The 19,790-nt window shown below is 44.5% G+C and overlaps 1 protein-coding gene across 2 annotated transcripts in view; it reads right to left on the bottom strand.

Annotated features, from left to right (window-relative positions):
* The window catches only part of dpp6a (dipeptidyl-peptidase 6a), a 359,154-nt gene that overhangs the window by 286,597 nt on the left and 52,767 nt on the right, over positions 1-19,790 (bottom strand). The window lies entirely within an intron of this gene.

Genomic DNA, 19,790 nt, shown 5'->3' with positions numbered 1-19,790 from the left:
CGATTCCCACCTCGCCTCTGAAGAGTCCCGGAGACCCCCGAAGTCCACATGTCCAAGTGAACCTAACGTCACCCAAGTTCTCTCGGGAATCAAATAGGGCTCCCGACTAGCCTCCTTCGGAGTCCAGACACCTGGGCAGGGCTAGATTGACTCAGCTGAGCGCCTATGCCGACTCCACACCCAGAGCTGTCTATATGTGGAGCTAGGGGACATTTCGTAGCTACCTGCCCATTAAAAAGCCAGGCTCATCAAGAAGGGGCGAGTACTCTGGTGGGCCTTATGGAGAACTTTTCCTCTTCCCTTACTCGCACCCCTTTCCATGCCATCCTGCTGAGGGAAAACCAGTCAAAATCTCCCCGGGTACTCTGACTCTGAGGCAATGAGTCTTTTTGGGCGCTACGCTAGTGACCGAGCTGGGCATCCCTACTCAGCCCCTCTCCATTCCCATGGACGTTAGAGTGCTGGATGGGCGCTCTATAGGCCAGGTCACTCACATCAACCTACGAGTGTCAGGGAACCACAGTGAGGCAATCAGGTTCCCGTGGTATTTGGATTCTCTAAGCCCCAGCGACACAATCCCATCATAGACTGGACTGCTGGTGCCATTATGGGCTGAAGCCTGTTCAGCTGCACCCATTGTCTGAAGTCAGTGCAGCCTGCCCCGGGACATCTTCCTGTGGGCTCGGAAGTTGCCCCGGACCTCTCTGTCATTCCCACGGAGTACCAGGACCTCCGGGAGGTGTTCAGTTAGGCCCGAGCCACTTCGCTTCTGCCGCACCGACCCTATGACTGTGGGATTGACTTTCTCCCAGGCACCACTCCGCCCCGGGGACAACTGTACTCTCTGTCCGGTCCGGAGACCAAGGCTATGGAGACCTACATTGAGAACTCCCTAGCAGCTGGGTTCATCTGTCCTTCTGCCTTCCCCGTCAGTGCAGGGTTCTTCTTTGTGGAGAAGAACAAAACCCTGCGCCCGTGCATCGACTACCGGGGACGCAATGATATCACGGTGAAGAATCGCAACCCGCTACCACTCATCTCGTCGGCCTTCGAGCCGCTCCAGGGGGCCACCGTGGTCTCTAAGCTGGACCTACGGAGCGCTTATCACCTGGTGTGGATATGGGAAGGCTGCCTTCAACACGGCCAGTGGTCACTAGGAGTATCTGGTCATGCCATTTGGCCTTACGAACGCCCCAGCGGTGTTCCAGGCTCTGGTTAATGATGTTCTCCACAACATGTTGAACCGGTTCATCTTCGTCTACCTCGACGACATCTTTGTCGTCTCTTGCTCCGCCCAAGAACACGTGCTCCATGTCCATGTCCCAAGAACACGTGCTCCATGCTCCAATGCCTCCTGGAGAACCAGCTTTATGTTAAAGGAGAGAAGTGCGAATTCCATTGCTCCACCATCCCCTTCCTTGGTTACATCATCGCTGCAGGGGGTGTACAGATGGATCGCGGGAAGGTGAGAGTGGTGGTGGATTGGCCCCAGCCTACATCCAGGGTGCAGCTGCAACATAACCTGGGAATCGGCAACTTTTATCTCCACTTTACCCGGGGTTACAGCACCCTGGCTTCCCCCGTCTGCACTCACCTCTCTCCGTTCACGTGGTCCCCAGCTGCTGACCATGCGTTCCGAGATCTCAAACACAGTTTCACCACAGATCCCATCTTGGTTAATTTTGACCCGTCCCGCCAGTTTGTGGTGGAGGCCGATGCTTCGGATGTCGGAGTGGGGGCTGTCCTGTCCCAGAGTTCTGCCCTGGACCTCAAGTTACATCCTTGCGCCTTTTCCCATTGCCTTAACGGCACGGAGAGGAACTACAATGTGGGGAATCGTGAGCTTCTCGCGGTGAAGATGGTGTTGGAGGAACTGTGTGGTTCATTGTGTGGACTGACCACAAGAACCTGGAATATCTCCTCACCGCCAAACAACTCAATTCCAGACAAGCTAGGTGGGCCCTGCTATTCACCCGGTTTAACGTCTCCCTCTCCTACCGACCAGGATTCAAAAACAAGCCGGATGCACTGTCACACCGCTATAGCCCCGCGGCTACAACCTCGGACCCCAAGACCACTCCAACACGCCAACTTATGTCTGGCGACGATACTCAGATGGGGAATAGGGAAGCAGGTCCGTGAGGCGCAGCATTCCCAGCTGGGGGGGGGGGGGGGGTGCCTGACCCTGTCCACTCCTAAGGTCAGAACGTGACAGTACCCCCCGCCCCCAAAGATGCAGGCTCCGGCCGCAAAACCTGAATCTATAGGGGAGGGTCTGGTTGGGTGTCTGTCCGCGGTGGCGGCTCTGGCGCGGGACGTGGACCCCACTCAATCAGTCTTTACCCGCTTCTTAACCCGCCTCCGTGGCGCCTTTCGAGCGGCGACCCTCGCCTCCGACCTCGGACTGGGGACCCTAGCAACGGGTCCCGAACGGAAGGGAGACTCCGGCGGTGTCGGACAGGTGGGAGACTCCGGCAGCTCAGGGCAGACGGGAGACTCCGGCAGCTCAGGACAGACGGGAGACTCCGGCAGCTCAGGACAGACGGGAGACTCCGGCAGCTCAGGACAGACGGGAGACTCCGGCAGCTCAGGACAGACGGGAGACTCCGGCAGCTCAGGACAGACGGGAGACTACGGCAGCTCAGGACAGACGGGAGACTCCGGCAGCTCAGGACAGACGGAAGGCTCTGGCAGCGCTGGACAGGAGGTAGCACCTGGAGGAAGGAGACGGAGAGACAGCCTGGTGCGTGGAGGAGACACCGGATAGACCTGACCGTGGAGGCGCACTGGAGGTCTCGAGCACCGAGCCTGCACAACCCTACCTGGCTGGATACTCCCCGTTGCCAGGCCTGTGCGGCGAGGTGGAACAGACCGCACTGGGCTGTGCTGGCGAACAGGGGACACCGTGCGTAGGGCTGGTGCCATGTAGCCCGGCCCAAGAAGACACACTGGAGACCAGATGCGCTGAGCCGGCTTCATGGCACCTGGCTCGATGCCCACTCTAGCCTGGCCGATACGAGGCGCTGCGATGTAACGCACTGGGCTATGCCTGCGCACCGGGGACACAGTGCGCATCGCGGCATAACACGGTGCCTGCCCAGTCCACCTCTCTCCACGATAATCACAGAGAGTTGGCTCAGGTCTCCTACCTGACTTAGCCACACTCCCCATGTGCCACCCCCCCGAGAAATTTTGGGGGCTGCCTCACGTCCCAGCCGCGCTGCCATGCTGCCATGCTGCCTCCTCATACCACCGCCGCTCAGCTTTCGCTGCCTCCAGCTCTGCCTTGGGGCGACGATATTCCCCAGCCTGTGCCCTGGGTCCTTCTCCGTCCAGAATATCCTCCCATGTCCATGAGTCCAGAGATTTCTGCTGCCGCCCGATACCACGCTGCTTGGTTCTTGGTTGGTGGGTGATTCTGTAACGCTCGTCGTTGGAATGAGGTGAGGACCAATACGCGGCGTGGTAAGTGTCCATGATACTTTAATACTCACTGAACACGACAAAATACAAAAATAACAAAGTGAATGAAAACGAAAACCGAAACAGTCCTGAATGGTGACACAAACAACAAAACAGGAAACAATCACCCACAGCACACAGGTTTGGAAAAGGCTACCTAAGTATGATTCTCAATCAGAGACAACTAACGACACCTGCCTCTGATTGAGAACCATACCAGGCCAAACACAAAACACAACATAGAAAAACAAACATAGACAACCCACCCAACTCATCCCCTGACCATACTAAAACAAAGACAAAACAAAATAACTAAGGACAGAACGTGACACTATATCAGATATGTTTCTTTCTTTGCACAGAAAAAAAAATGTCATGCAATTCTACTACACTTTATATGACTGGAGACATTAGCAGAATCTTTTTTAATACGACAAATTACAGGGTAGCCTACTCTGCTGACACTGAAACAAAATCGATAAAAACGTTATCCATTTAATAGGCCTGCGGTTAGGGGAGACAAATAGAATATGATGTCCATCTAAACTGGAGGAGGAAATTGTCTAAAAACAAACATAAGTGGAACTAATACAACCATGATAGAGTGAATATGTGCAGTGAGCACTCAGTGGGGATATGGCCGATGCTCTCCGCTAGTGCAGTGGCGGGACTGGAGTTTTAGGGGGGTCAGGGGGTCCATAGACCATGACAGAAAATTAGTGTGTAACCCTAACCTGGCATCTAAGGAGCATGAATGAATCCTATGATTGCTGATTAAAAGGTAGAAGTGATAATTCACTTAACCCGGAGTGGCAGATAGTGTGGTCCAAAAGGGTTACTTCACTAGAATTCTTTAACATACTACGAACAGTCAGTGTCTCTACCTCGGAACTGCAGCTCAATTTCTCTCGCTCTCTCACACACACACACACACACACGAGAGACTTGGGCCACTCTGTTTTAATGAATATATAATCTGGGTCTATAAGTGTTGAACATCCAAAATATTTTCTAAAATAAAGCTCAAGCACCAAGGAGATTAGATCGCATTTGTCTGTTACACAAATTGCATAGTTTATTTACAAAGAAATGTATTTACAAAAAAACACTGCAATTTGACATACCAGGTATCAAGCAGAAATTGAGTTTTAAAATTATTTTGGTGCCCATCAATATAACAAACGTACAGTATCATATTTAGGCTCATATTTATTATGTTACGTTTTGGAATTGGCCTAATCAAGACCAAATTAAATCTGTGTGACATGATACCCCTTGAATTTATCATTTTAGACTGTCAGTGTACTAGCTAGTACACAGTGCAGGTTTTAATCATGACCAGAGGGACAGCCTAATTGCCAAATTATCCTAGGTAGATTTAAAGCAGCATAATTCGGTTCTGGTGAGAACTGGCAAAATGTTTCACAAACTCATCCATGTTGAGAGAGCGTGCCTTCCTTGACTAAACACTGAGAATTCCGAGGTGACTTAACCTGTCATCAAACATTGTTGTCCTAAGTTAGGTTTTAAAATCAGTTTTAAAGCTGAGAAGCTTATCTTGCAAGAAGCACTGCTGACTGATGTAACAACAGAAATCTTACAAAGTGGAAATAGCTCATGGAAGACCTCTTAATAATGTTCTAGAAACACAACAAAGTCAAGGAGAAGAGACGGTCTGTCCGTTCCACTTTTCTCTCTCATATCAAGAAGCTGCTTGGTTTGATGAGCCTCATGTTTGAGGTCCTCTAAATCAAATCAAATTTTATTGGTCACATACACATGGTCAGCAGATGTTAATGCGAGTGTAGTGAAATGCTTGTGCTTCTAGTTCTAGCTTCTAGTTCTGACCATGCAGTAATATCTAACAAGTCATCTAACAATTTCACAACAACTACCTTAGTAGCAAGTGTAAAAGGAATGAATAAGAATATGTACATATAAATATATGGATGAGCAATGGCCGAATGGCATAGGCAAGATGCAGTAGATGGTATAGAGTACAGTATATACATATGAGATGAGTAATGTAGGATATGTAAACATTATATAAAGTGCCATTGTTTAAAGTGACCAGTGATACATTATTACATCCAATTTTTCATTATTAAAGTGGCTAGAGATGAGTCAGTGTGTTGGCAGCAGACAATCAATGTTAGTGATGGCTGTTTAACAGTCTGATGGCCTTGAGATAGAAGCTGTTTTTCAGTCTCTCGGTCCCAGCTTTGATGCACCTGTACTGACCTCACCTTCTGGATGATAGTGGGGTGAACAGGCAGTGGCTCGGGTGGTTGTTGTCCTTGATTATATTTTTGGCCTTCCTGTGACATCGGGTGGTGTAGGTGTCCTGGAGGGCAGGTAGTTTTCCCCCGGGGATGCGTTGTGCAGACCTCACCACCCTCTGGAGATCCTTACGGTTGTGGGCGGTGCAGTTGCCGTATCAGGCGGTAATACAGCCCGACAGGATGCTCTCGATTGTGCATCTGTAAATGTTTGTGTTTTTGTTGACAAGCCAAATTTCTTCAGCCTCTTGAGGTTGAAGAGGCGCTGTTGCACCTTCTTCACCATGCTGTCTGTGTGGGTGGACCATTTCAGTTTGTCCGTGATGTGTACGCCCAGGAACTTCAAACTTTCCACCTTCTCCACTACTGTTCCGTCGATGTGGAAAGGGGGGTGCTCCCTCTGCTGTTTCCTGAAGTCCACGATCATCTCGTCTGAGGTTATTTTCCTGACACCACACTCTGAGGGCCCTCACCTCCTCCCTGTAGGCCGTCTCGTCGTTGTTGGTAATCAAGCCTACCACTGTAGTGTCGTCTGCTAACTTGATGATTGAGTTGGAGGCATGCATGGCCACGCAGTCATGGGTGAACAGGGAGTACAGGAGAGGGCTGAGAACGCACCCTTGTGGGGCCCCAGTGTTGAGGATCAGCGGGGTGGAGATGTTGTTTCTTACCCTCACCACCTGGGGGCGTCCCGTCAGAAAGTCCAGGACTCAGTTGCACAGGGCGGGGTCGAGACCCAGGGTCTCGAGCTTGATGACGAGTTTGGATGGTACTATGGTGTTAAATGCTGAGCTGTAGTCGATGAACAGCATTCTTACATAGGTATTGTCCAGATGGATTAGGGCAGTGTGCAGTGTGATTGTGATTGCATCATCTGTGGACCTATTGGGGCGGTGTCAGGTAGGGTGGAGGTGATATGATCCTTGACTAGTCTCTCAAAGCACTTCATGATGACGGAGTCGTTTAGCTCAGTTACCTTAGCTTTCTTTGCAACAGGAACAATGGTGGCCATATTGAAGCATGTGGGAACAGCAGACTGGAATAGGAATTGATTGAATATGTCCGTAAACACACCCGCCAGCTGGTCTGCGCATGCTCTCAGGACACGGCTAGGGATGCGTCTGGGCCGGCAGCCTTGCAAGGGTTAACACGTTTAAACGTTTTACTCACTTTGGCTGCGGTGAAGGAGAGCCCGCAGGTTTTGGTAGCGGGCTGTGTTGGTGGCACTGTATTGTCCTCAAAGTGAGCAAAGAAGTTGTTTAGTTTGTCTGGGAGCAAGACATCGGGGTCCGCGACGGGGCTGGTTATCTTTTTGTAGTCCGTCATTGACTGTAGAACCTGCCACATACCTACATACCACATCTACAATGGTGGTGTGGTATGTAATCTAACTCAAAAGGTCTGAGCAAGACAAACAGAGGCTCTTTGTGTTGAGAGACTGGACCCCTTGCACTTGCAATTCTTCTTTGAAAAACAGCTCTGCAGCTCAGCTGTGAGACTGTCAAGCACCTGATAAAAGATAGCTCTTTGGAAGTTCTCACCATCACTTTGGTCACCATTTTTCTGTCCTACAGTGCTCATCATCAATGAGTCGTGAAATCTTAAACTTGTTTTAGGCTGTCTATTACACACCGTTTGTACACTTATTTTGCAGTGCTCTGCAATCTCTTCAACCTCTTTCCATAGTTCCTGTAATATGTCTGTAATACGTCTACGAGATCCACAGCCCTTGCTAGGTCAAGAGAGCTTGATTGGAGCATGCCAGAAAGATATTTGGCATCACCAAGCACTTTACAAAAGGTAACTAAAAGCCCTATGAAATGTAAATCTGAGAAAGAAGGTCCTTTGCCTCCACTATTATTTTCAAGTGTGATACCCTGTAGCACTCTCAGAACTGCTGGAAGCCTGTCCCTCAGATTACAGCATGCCATGTATCTGCATGCCTACCTTACATCCGTAAGTCTCTAGTTCCCTGGGCTGCTACTGTGCATACAGCCCTTTCTGAACTGCAAGCGACTTGAGATGAACGTATGAGCCAGATACAAAGTTATAAAGCTTTTGCAGAAGAGCAAAAAAGTTAGCTAGCTCAAGCACTGATTTTACAGCATCGACAAGAACTCAATTCAAACAATGTGCACTGTAATGCACATAAAATGCAAATCTTGCACTGTTTTTAATCCGTGCAGACACACCAGAATGCTTTCTGCTCATGACGCAAGCACGGTCATAGCCCTGCCCCACAAGATTATTTCTGTAGTCCAGGCCATGTTTTTTAAGGCAATCAATTATCATGTTTGTGAGACCTGCTGCATCTTAAGCTTTCAGCTGACTTGAAAGTGTAAAAATCTTTCACACTGTAATGGTACCTCACAACTAAAGACATTTGTTATTTTTTATTGAAATCTTTGGTTTCATCTGCAATTACACCAAAAACGTAACTTTCTTTTACTTCTCTTATTATTTCACTTTGTACCTTCTCAGCTAAGCCCTCAAGAACATTGTTCTGGATTTGGTGGCTTGTGTACTTACCATTGCCACATGCATTCATTCTTTTCTCTATGAGATGGTCATGCTTTGCTATTTGTCTAAGATTGTCAAAAAATTACTCTTGTTGTGAGAGTCAGACTCTCAACGACCTCTGTGCCCGATATTTTGAGTGGCAGTTAATAGGAGCACATCTACAATTATTTTAATGTAAGTACAGTTTTCCCCCACTTTCTTTTTCCAGTCCTCATTTATAGCATCTAACATTGACGAGTTGCTGTCAATAGCCCTTTCATGCTGACTCCAAGCATACATAGCATTGATATGATGCTCTGCCTTCGAATGGAGCTTAAACTCAGAATCTTTAAACGGCGCCTTTTACCAGTTACAAAAACCTGACTGATGTGAAGGCAGATTCAGGTGTATTGGGCAGAGAAATGCCTACAGGCAAAACAATAAGTCGAATCTTGACTTAAAGAATATTCAAGCTATAAATTGTCCTTATACCAGGAGGGTTGCTATTTCGAATCCTAGGTGTGCCCTTACACCCCCACAAAAGCTCCCCGGGCCTTTCCAATACCTGTATATGCATGTCTTTCAGAGGGGTTGGGTTAAAAGCAGAAGACACATTTTGGTTGGGGCAATTGACCAATAAAGTGATCTTAATCCATTAATGACAATGAACATGCTATACAGCATGAACAAATCTGGGACCAGGCTAGGATGACCCATTCTCAAAATGAGTCCAGAGAGAGGCCGTCATAGTCATTGCATGGCCAGTAAGTCCAAATAGATTTGTCATACAACCCCAAAAGATGTATACTAGACCTTGTTATACATAAAAAGTTAACATTCTCCTGCCATAGGGAACTAATATATGGTTCCTTTTCTAACAGGTGTTATTTAATGTTCTGTCTGGCTCCCTATAATGATCTCATTAAAATGGTATTCCTTCAATAGAGAACAGCCTATTACCAGTAATAGAATGAAAAAAGGGGACATAGCAAGATATCTTCATTGTAAAACAACAACGATTCAGTTATCTTTCTTGGCTAAAGCATAGTGACACCTCAGCAAGTGGTGTGCACAGTCGTGGCCAAAAGTTGTGTCTTTAGATATTTTTGTCAGATGTTACTATGGAATACTGAAGTATAATTACAAGCATTTCATAAGTGTCAAAGGCTTTTATTGACAATTACATGAAGTTGATAAAAAGAGTCAATATTTGCAGTGTTGACCCTTCTATTTCAAGACCTCTGCAATCTGCCCTGGCATGCTGTCAATTAACTTCTGGGCCACATCCTGACTGATGGCAGCCCATTCTTGCATAATCAATGCTTGGAGTTTGTCAGAATTTGTGGGGTTTTGTTTGTCCACCTGCCTCTTGAGGATTGATCACAAGTTCTCAATGGGGTTAAGTCTGGGGAGTTTCCTGGCCATGGACCCAAAATATATATATTTTGTTCCCCGAACCACTTAGTTATCACTTTTGCTTCATGGCAAGGTGCTCCATCATGCTGGAAAAGACATGGTTCGTCACCAAACTGTTCTTGGATGGTTGGGAAAAGTTGCTGTGGTACCATTCTTTATTTATACCATGTGTTGGTACCATTCTTTATTCATGGCTGTGTTCTTAGGCAAAATTGTGAGTGAGCCCACTCACTTGGCTGAGAAGCAACCCCACACATGAATGGTCTCAGGAAGCTTTACTGTTGGCATGACACTTGACTGATGGTAGCGCTCACCTTGTCTTCTCCGGACAAGCTTTTTTCCAGATGCCCCAAACAATCGGAAAGGGGATTCATCAGAGAAAGTGACTTTACCCCAGTCCTCAGCAGTCCAATCCCTGTACCTTCTGCAGAATATCAGTCTGTCCTGATTTTTTTCCTTGAGAGAAGTGGCTTCTTTGCTGCCCTTCTTGACACCGGGCCATCCTCCAAAAGTCTTCACCTCACTGTGCATACAGATGCACTCACACCTGCCTGCTGCCATTCCTGAGCAAGCTCTGTACTGGTGGTGCCCTGATCCCGCAGCTGAATCAACTTTAGGAGACGGTCCTGGCACTTGCTGGACTTTCTTGGGCGCCCTGAAGCCTTCTTCACAACAATTGAACTGCTCTCCTTGAAGTTCTTGATGATCCGATAAATGGTTGATTTAGGTGCAATCTGACTGGCAGCAATATCCTTGCCTGTGAAGCCCTTTTTGTGCAAAGCAATGATGACCGCACGTGTTTCCTTGCAGGTAACCATGGCTGACAGGGGAAGAACAATGATTCCAAGCACAACCCTCCTTTTGAAGCTTCCAGTCTGTTATTCGAACTCCATCAGTATGACAGAGTGATCTCCAGCCTTACACCTGTGTTAACGAGAGAATCACTGACATGATGTCAGCTGGTCCTTTTGTGGCAGGGCTGAAATTCAGTGGAAATGTTTTTGGGGGATTCAGTTCATTTGCATGGCAAAGAGGTGACTTTGCAATGAATTGCAATTCATCTGAACACTTTTCTTAACATTCTGGAGTATATGCAAATCGCCATCATACAAACTGAGGCAGCAGACTTTTGAAAATTAATATTTGTGTCATTCTCAAAACTTTTGGCCACGACTGTATACACACACACACACACACACAATTGAGGATACTTTGAGATTCACAATGTCTCGCTACAGGGAGTCTGGAGACCCAAGAGTCTCATTAAAAGGTCCAGTGTAGTCAAAAATGTGATTTTCCTGTGTTTTATATAAATTTCCACACTAATTTGGAATAATACTGTGAAATTATGATAATGCCCTTTTTAGTGTAAGAGCTGTTTCAAAAGACTGCCTGAAATGTTTTGGTGAATGTAGTTTTGGCCTGTCTGGTAAATTAGTTAATAGATCAATAAGAAAGAGAGTTCCAAACCTCCCCCTCCTCACTCAGACCACTCACAGACAGTCCTAGCAAAAGTCTTGCTTTAGAAATTGCCTTTGTCAAGAAAATATTTGTTTCTTTTTGACCCTTTGAATAGAAAACAATCACAGTAAGGTAGTTAATTGTCACCCAGAAATGATATTGCGATTAAAAACGGCTGCATTGGTCTTTTAAAAGGAATTATACATCACCCAGAATTCCAACCTTCAGTTCCCCAAATTCCTCGGGCCAAAAACAAAATGGCCTGTATGAATCATGGTGCCTCGGTTGGCAAGAGGGAGAATGGATGTAAGCCTTGCTGAGACATCATAAACCTTCACTGTGCAACACATAACCGCACGCACACAGTAAAAAAAAAAACTGTCTAGGTAGATCAACAACAGCCCAGGTGGGTTGTCAGTATTCAAAGTCATTAAAGGTTTTTGCAAGATTCATACTGTGAAGCTGCTGGAGGACTGACATCAGGTTTGTGATATAGGTTTTGAATACTCTTCACGAAACAATTCTCTGAAGTATTTCCATTAGAAATAGAGCAATAGTGATGACACTGGCAGTAAGCACTGCTATAACTGAACAAAGATATAAACGCAACATGCAACAATTTCACTGCGTTACTGTTCATAAGGAAATCAGTCAACTTAAATTAATTAATTAGGCCTTCATTTATGCATGGGCCATGGCCACTCACTTGGAGCCAGGCCCAGCCAATCAGAATGAGTTTTTCTCCACAAAAGGGCTTTATTACAGACAGAAATACTCCTCAGTTTCACCAGCTGTCCGGGTGGCTGGTCTCAGACAATCCCGGAGGTAAAAAAGCCGGATGTCCTTTTATTTCAGCTCATGAAACACAGCAGCAACACTTACCTTTCGCGTTTATATTTTTGTTCAATATATATGGAAGAAAACTGAACATTCTAAGAGAAAATACCAGTACCACAACAAACAGCTCATCCAACAACTGATGAGAAAACACAACTTCGCCAATGCCTTCTGAAGGTTATTAGGAAAATGCCAGAAAGCCATGCAGCCACCAATAAACATCACCTTACCTGATTAGTCTAAGAGGCTTCTACAAAGCCGAGCGCAGTAGATACAATAATGGAGTTTCTTAATTATTTGTATAATTTTATTTTTTACATTGTTGTTACTTTCTCTGCTTTGTGGAACAAAGTAGGGATCTGAGAGCACCCACTGGACATGTCATGTGTTGCTAACTGGAACAATGTGGTTAATTTGCTGATAATGTAAGTGACAATGCTCTAAAGATATTTTGTCAGCATTTTGCCCAAGTTCATTTCAGTGAGCAAAGCTTTGATGAAATGTATTTTTTAAACTTTTCTCCTATTGTTGAATTTGAACGTCAAAAGTATTTGAACATTCTCAAACTTGTTACCAGACCATTTCTTTCAGTCAACATCTCACATTAAACCTCTCTCTAAGTGTCTTTCTCTCTTGCTGAGTGTGTCACTCTTTCTCAGTGTGTCTCTCTCAGTCGCTATATGTCTCTGAGTATCTATTTTTCAGGGTTGTGTCTCTCCCAGTGTGTGTGTGTGTCTCAATGAGTCTCCCTCTCTGATGGTCTGTCTCCATCTCCCCCTCTGAGTTTCAGTGTGTGTCTCCCTCTTATGAGTCTCTCATTCATAAACTCCATCTTTCAACCCATCTCGTCTGTAAAGTCAAACACACATTACTTGTTAGTGGGCGCCGAGTCATCCTGACAAAGATCCACCGTTGGAACAAAACACTGGTCTAGTTTAATAAAAGGTATTATATGTTGGCGGAGCAATCATCATTGTGGACCGGGACCTACTTCATTACTCCAAGTCAGACAGTTACTTAAGAGCCCATGATCCCATGGTTACGCTGAACCACTCCAGACAATGCCCATCTCCTACAGCTTGCTCATTCCATTCACACATAGGCCAGGCTATGAAACACAATAATTACACTTAATGGTATGAGTAGGCCTAAGTGTTGGAGGCCAGATTGTGATGGCTGAGTCCTAATGAGTGCTGCAAAAGGAAATCATCATTAATGCTGAGCACAAAGAAAGACAATCTTCTCTGGAAAAGGGAGGGGGTCTGTTGCCAAAGAAACCACTTCTCCCCTTATTTTAATAATATAATCCTCCTCTGCTAATTGTGGGTTATGCTGATAGCTTTGGATTAAACCCAAACTGCTGTGACTGTGAGTAACCATGTGATGAGGATCGTATCTGCGCACTGCACTCACACGCAGAGGCACAGACACAAGAGCATGTGCACGCACGCGCATGCACACATGGCATGCACGCAGACAAACACATATGTCAGTGTGTAGATACTTTCTTTGGATTTGCTCAGAACACAGCATCCCTCCTTTTTCTCTTACCCGTTTTGGCATTGTTCCATGTAGACTTGCCATCAATCTTCAGTATGTCCATATCCCTCCCTCATCGGCATCCCTTACACAGACTGCCAAATTATCCTCTAATTACACATCTCCCCATTTGTTATGTGACCACTGGTCCTCCAGAGACCACCTCAACATCATTTCCTTGAACCCACTGTTAGCCGAGGTTGTAAATGTGTCTCGTCCACAATGAGAAACAGACTCTGGGCCCAACAGTACATCTGCCTGCTGCTCGTCATAACGCATGCAACCTTATTGGCTGTTGTTTCTCCTCTTATATTTGTGATATTCTAAAAGCTGAAATATGCTTGCAGTGTTTCTCCTACTCTTGCCTAGGTGGGTATGACCTTCCTGGTGTACACTCACCTACAGCTTTGGCTTCAATTGGTTTGCAAATCTTAATATCAACAAGCCCAGAGAATCACTGTTGCATCGCATTTGAACACCACCTGTAACTGTCTAGGAAAAACACTGGTTTCCATAGCAAAGCTCTCCTATCATTTGAACAATTAACTAAATCTATGGCTATTCCCACAGTCCCTATCATGAGCTGAAAACATGGAGACAGGAGGAGCCGCAAAAAGGCACCATGAAATATTAATCTATTGTAAACTCATTATGTTGCTGGGAGCACCCGCACAGTCTTGCCTGGCTAAGTGGTGATTGATTGCTTTGGACTGTGGAGAGTGTGCAACAGCCAGAAACGCTACAGGTAGGTGTGTGTGTGTGTGTGTGTGTGTAGGTGGGAGAAAATGCTCCTGCGTGTGTCTGAGGTTTCATGTAGGGCACCATTTCCACAGCAGCAAAGAAGGAATCTAGTGTCTTCATTATCAACCACTCAGGTCAGTTTCAATACAGAACAATACTGTATAGGTTAGTGTACAAAATACATTGATAATGAAGCAGATAAAAAAACAATATTCATTCAGGCAGTATCAATAGACAGCTTCCATGTGATGTCAGGCAAATAAACAAAAAAAACAAATACCCTAATCTCACATTTATTCATTTGGATTATAAAAAAGGAACGGGGGAACATCCCTGGAGATACAAATCGACCTATCTGACAAAACTTCAAAGAAAGTGTTTTAATTATGTAAACAGCTGAGGATTATCTTTAATTACAATGCCGCTAACAGACCAAGCCTCGTCTATCCAGAGTGACTGACTGTACAAGACTCACTCAGATATTCTTTAAGTCCTCATATATATATATATATATATATAAAAAAAAATTTTAAAACATTATACTACACTGAACAAAAATATAAACGCAACATGTAAAGTGTTGGTTTCATGTTTCATGAGCTGAAACAAAAAGCTTATTTAGCTCAAATGTTGGCCACAAATTTGTTTACATCCCTGTTAGTGAGTATTTCTCCTATTACACAGATGCACCTTGTGCTGGGGGAAATAAAATGCCACTCTAAAATGTGCAGTTGTCACACAACACAATGCCACAAGTTGAGGGAGCACGCAATTGGCATGCTGACTGCAGGAATGTCCACCAGAGCTGTTGCCAGATCCTGATCAACTCTATACGAAGAAGATGTGCCGCGCTACATGAGGAAAATGGTGGTCACATCAGATACTGACTGGTTTTCTGATCCTCACCTCTACCTTTTTTAAGGTATCTGTGGCCAACAGATGCATATCTGTTCCCAGTCATGTGAAATCCATAGATTAGTGCCTAATGAATTTATTTCAATGTACTGATTTTCTTACATGAACTGTAACTCAATAAAATCTTTGAAATTGTTGCATGTTGCATTTATTTTTTTGTTTAGTATTAATTTGCAGACTGCAAATTGACCACAAGAACCCCAAACAGATATAATATGACTAAAGCAATCATTTCAAACCTTGCTTACATTTGTATACAATCACGTGTTCTCTATTATGCGTGGGAATACTTAGGAACAGATTTCCAAAATTAAAATCACAGATTTCCAAAATTAAAATCACAAAAAAAAATGTGGGGGGGGGGGGAAATAAAACTAATCTCATAGGAATTGAGCGCCCAGAATTTGACAATGGATGGATAATCCCCAAAATACAATGAATGTACGGTACATAACAATTTCCTTTTCGCCTTTCAGAAACAGTGGCAATCTTTTAGGGTCAAATGTTTCTATTTTTTAAATACTGTAAACTGTCCTTATAAGATAAGATTTCTGAACAATATTAAACTAACTGTTGTGCTGTCAAGCCATCAGCCAGCCTGTACGAATATGTGTTCATGTACAGTGGTGGCTCGCTCCAGTCCACATGCATGGCCATTGACAGAAACATTGTATATGATGGATTCCAGTGTGCCTGATGAAACTCTGCATTTGCACGGTAACAGCGTTGAGGAACGGTGGCCCACTTAAAAGGTCAATATAAAATCGACCCCAATCAAATAAACAAACAGTCTAAATGCAGGCTGCCCACTTAAAAGGAGGGGCCACTGTTCCAATGCCTTTTATTGCTGGTGCCTAACCACTGTGGTCGTGGTCCTAAGTATTCTCTATCTGCCCCCTTAACTCATGTCCTTTCCTTCATCCACACTGAAAGAAGAGTTCACCAAGTCAGTTAGGCTACTTGTGTATTGCATTCACCTATCCAGTGTTTTCAGATCCTTTGCAGATGAAGGAAAGGAGTCAAGGGTAGTAAGGAAGCCACATCAGACTGTTGGGACACCCGTAGCTCACCAGTGTTTTCAGATACTGTGCAGATGAAGGAAAATAGACAAGCAAAGCCACTTCAGACTGTTGGGACACACAAGAAGCGTAAAAAACCAAACGGTTATCTGTGGGGCCAAAAATAAAAATTAGGCCTTCTTTGTTATTTCAAATAGTGCATTTAGTTATAGGGTAGATTTCTAGGAAACGTTTGAGTTTAAATTTAATATGATTCTTTAGAACAAACTAAACAAGCACGTCTATCGCATGGGCTGAAGGAAGGAATCTGAACACATGCATCAGAACACAACTGCACGCACACAAAGTTTGAAGTCATTGCAGAGACAAGATGGCCCATCATCGTGAGTGCAATCTCAGTTGTTTGTTCTAAAATAATAACTTCAACAGACGGGTCAGGGAGGGAGACAGAGCCACACATAGTTAGCGGTTGGTATTTATCCTCTTTAGAGAGATAACGCCGTGGATACAAATGCATTTCATTTCAGCCAAAGACAGCAAATCATTAGTGGTTCGACAACACTGCCCACTGTGCCCTTGAAGGCCTGTTTGTGGTGGCAGAGAGCAAACAGCAGTAAACAGAGGAAAGTGCTGGAGGACGACCAACTTAGCTGGTTAAAAAGGGATGCACGGCCACTGACTTCCACTCGGAGCCACTAGCCAAGGAGAGACATAGTTGGGGCCATATAGGGCGACGGTTAATGGGCTACCAGAATGACATGGTAGGTCCTCTGTAGTTCAGTTGATAGCACCAGGATAGTGGGTTTGATTTCCAGGACCACTAATATGTAAAAATGTATGCATGCATGACTAAGTGACTCTGGGTAAAATTGTCTGCTAAATGAGGGCTCTAGTTTACAGTGCGACCATTTTACTTGCATATGTGGCTAAATATTTAGCTGTGCCATGCACCAGTGCGCCTAGAATTTTCTTTGAAATAATCACCCAGATAATTGTTGCAATGATTACTTCACTCTACCACAGCCGCTGAGTTTCAAGAAGAATACATGACTGTCATGCTTGCATCATTGCCACAAAGAAAACGGTTTGTTACATCAAATAGTTCTTTGTGCTCCTACATTTATTTTTGTGCTCATACATTTTTCAACTTAGCTGCAAATGTGGTCGTGGTAAAAAAGGTCAGCATGTGCTAAATGGTATACATTATTATTATTGTTATTATTATGGTAGAGACAGTATGTTTGTTACTGTAGCTGTCAGGGCAACACTTCAGACTGCAGGAATGGTATGCTAGTGCTCATTTGGTCACTGTGTATAGACCAGATTTAGACTAAATAAACATTTTATAAAAGGTCAGCATCCATTGTGTGGTGCTTGATTAGTTACTACTTTTAGAAGTGTTTGCTATTTCACTAGAGGCAGATAGATCCCCTGGTGAGCATTATGGTAGTTCAACATGCATGTGAGATGGTCAGCGATCATACTGTGCAGGTTTACCCTGTTATGACAGACTTGATTCGCAGCATGATTCCCTATATACCACTATTTGTCCTCCCTAGAGTCCAGGCATTTAACAGATGAAGGTGTCAGTGCAAAACAGTCAACCTGTCAATTGTAGTTTGAGGCCTGATGGCCTAATGTCCCCCTATGGAGTGTAGATTTTCCATCTGGCCGCCACCTAGTTGAGGGACCCTCGAGGTCTAACAATTTTACAGGTAGATAAATCAATCAATCGTGTCAATCAATATTTCAATCCACAGGTCAATGTTGGAAAGGTGAGAGGCTGTCAATTGGCACAACTCAATAATGTTCAAGTTATTTTAAGTGAAGGATCGCGATGACTCCAATGTAAGGCTGTTTCTCTAAGGGTTGATTTCCTCCTCTTCGTCTGAAGAGGAGGTGTAGCAGGGATCGAACCAAAACGCAGCGTGGTAAGTGTCCATATCGTTTTTAATAACAAAACCACTGAACACTATGAAATATAAAAACAATAAACGAATACGTGAAATGACAAAACCGAAACAGTACCGTGTGGTGAAAAACACAGACACGGAAACAAACACCCACAAACAAACAGTGAAACCCAGGCTACCTAAGTATGATTCTCAATCAGAGACAACTAACGACACCTGCCTCTGATTGAGAACCATACTAGGCCGAAACATAGAAATCCCAAAATCATAGAAAAACAAACATAGACTGCCCACCTCAACTCACGCCCTGACCATACTAAATAACGACAAAACAAAGGAAATAAAGGTCAGAACGTGACAGTTGGATTTCACAGAATACATACAATCCACAGGAGATTTTGAGGGGTAAAGTGAAAAGGACAGGTTGTCAGGGAGGGGTAAAGTGAAAAGGACAGGTTGTCAGGGAGGGGTAAAGTGGAAAGGACAGGTGGTCAGGGAGGGGTAAAGTGGAAAGTACAGGTTGTCAGGGAGGGGTAAAGTGGAAAGGACAGGTTGTCAAGGAGGGGTAAGGTGAAAAGGACAGGTTGTCAAGGAGGGGTAAAGTGGAAAGGACAGGTTGTCAGGGAAAACTTACTGTTGGCAAACCTGGAATTAAAGCTCAATCTGTCTACCATCACACTATTTTATGGAAACAGATCCAATAATAAAATAATACATGCTGACTACTGATGTTGCTTTGGTGGTGTACACTTTCCTCAATGTTACGATTGAATGGAAATGTAATCTCATCTTTCATAGTAAGAAAAGTATAATATGAATATTACTAGTGAATATATTCACATAACACATCAAGAGTAATCTGTTAGTTCCCAATTTGCTTACTTAAATGTTATTTGGTAAGGTAAGAAATTAAGTCATAACCTATACAAACCTTTATCGGTAGACTTTTAACTATACTGAGGGAAAACAAGGCCCTTTTAAACCGCTGTGCATGATGGGATTTAGAGAATAAAAGTGTACTACAGTGGAACCATGTTCTCAAAACGGATTCAACAGCTGTGTTCTCAATCACCTAGCAGTATTGAGTGTTTTGTAGAGCACAGCTGCAGGGCATGTTGAACATGAATAAAGCCACCATTTGCAAAGCCAGCTATATTATACCATAACACACAAGGTAGAAGGATTTTGCTTAGCCCCACGATGAGACCTTTATGAGTAATAATAATAACATAGTAATATAGCCCCAATTGTATGCCATTTAGCAGATGCTTTTATCCAAATCACAGTAGTGCATGCATCGATTTTCGTGTGAGTGGCTACAGCAACACCCACAGCCCTAAAGTTGCAACGCCATGCTCTACCAACTGAGCAAGTGTCATTCAGAAGTAGGGCTCATATGGGTCTAGGCTAGGGTTTGCTTTGCAGACAGCATTGATTTGCTTTTCCTTAATACTTATAAATACAACCGGACACACCTTTAAAGTGTTAACACCTCTGTAATGGGTATACTACAAGCATTTTTCAGTAAAAGAGACGCCTCCTCTCCAGCAGAATGAGAAATATGACACTGCAAATCAACGGTGCAAGGTAGACTAGAAACCTCTACGTTTTTGAAGCCAAGCCCAAATCATCATAAAATTAAGACACCAGGTAGGGCTTTCACACAGGGGTCCCAGGGAACTTTCTGAATGAGTATTCAGTAAAGGGAG

This window comes from Oncorhynchus mykiss, chromosome 11 (genome assembly GCF_057628025.1).
Source record: "Oncorhynchus mykiss isolate SJ-2025 chromosome 11, ASM5762802v1, whole genome shotgun sequence".
Lineage (NCBI taxonomy): Eukaryota > Metazoa > Chordata > Actinopteri > Salmoniformes > Salmonidae > Oncorhynchus > Oncorhynchus mykiss.
Note: the sequence above shows the minus strand (reverse complement) of the source record. Positions and strands in the feature narration are given on the sequence as shown.